The following is a 639-nucleotide window of genomic DNA, read 5'->3' on the forward strand; positions in this document are numbered from 1 at the left end:
TGCTCTGTGCAGGTGTTAATCAAGTTAAATCCCAACAGCCAATCAGCAAGAAATGCTCTGTGCAGGTGGAAATGCTCTGTGCAGGTGTTAATCAAGTTAAATCCCAACAGCCAATCAGCAAGAAGTATAGAGGAAAGCTGCATGCCTATTGGTTGATGCCCTGCATTCCATTGTGATGACTCATGCCCAAACGTGGTAAACAAGGCACACTAACACAGTAATACATTAGCTATAACACAGCCAAAAAACTCAAATAAAACCATTCTAAAAGCCTGAATCACAATAATTTAAAAAACGCCTAGGGGTATTTGCCCACTGTACCTCCATACCAAATTTCAGGACCTTGGGCCCTAAAATGAAGAAGCTGAATCCATTTAAACTAGAAAGGCCGACATTTGCTTTGGAGCAAATACAGCAATGGCTTCACCACATTTTACGACATGGCAGGGAAAGAATGAGAAACACAAGGGAAAACAATGCTTTACATTGATATAACTATAGTATGAAGTAACATACAACTAAGACTACAACAGTTGGATAGCTATTCCCTACATTATTGGTTAGGATTTTTAATTGCATAATGCAAACTGTTGATTTTCAAGAAAAAAAGAAGTGTTCATGCCCCGCATTCCAATGCTG

The 639-nt window shown here is 39.1% G+C and overlaps 1 protein-coding gene across 1 annotated transcript in view; it reads right to left on the bottom strand.

Annotated features, from left to right (window-relative positions):
• Positions 1 to 639, bottom strand: part of LOC109465508 — a 35,662-nt gene that overhangs the window by 33,885 nt on the left and 1,138 nt on the right. The window lies entirely within an intron of this gene.

Source organism: Branchiostoma belcheri, unplaced genomic scaffold (assembly GCF_001625305.1).
Source record: "Branchiostoma belcheri isolate BF01 breed outbred unplaced genomic scaffold, Haploidv18h27 scaffold151, whole genome shotgun sequence".
NCBI classification, from domain to species: Eukaryota; Metazoa; Chordata; class Leptocardii; order Amphioxiformes; family Branchiostomatidae; genus Branchiostoma; species Branchiostoma belcheri.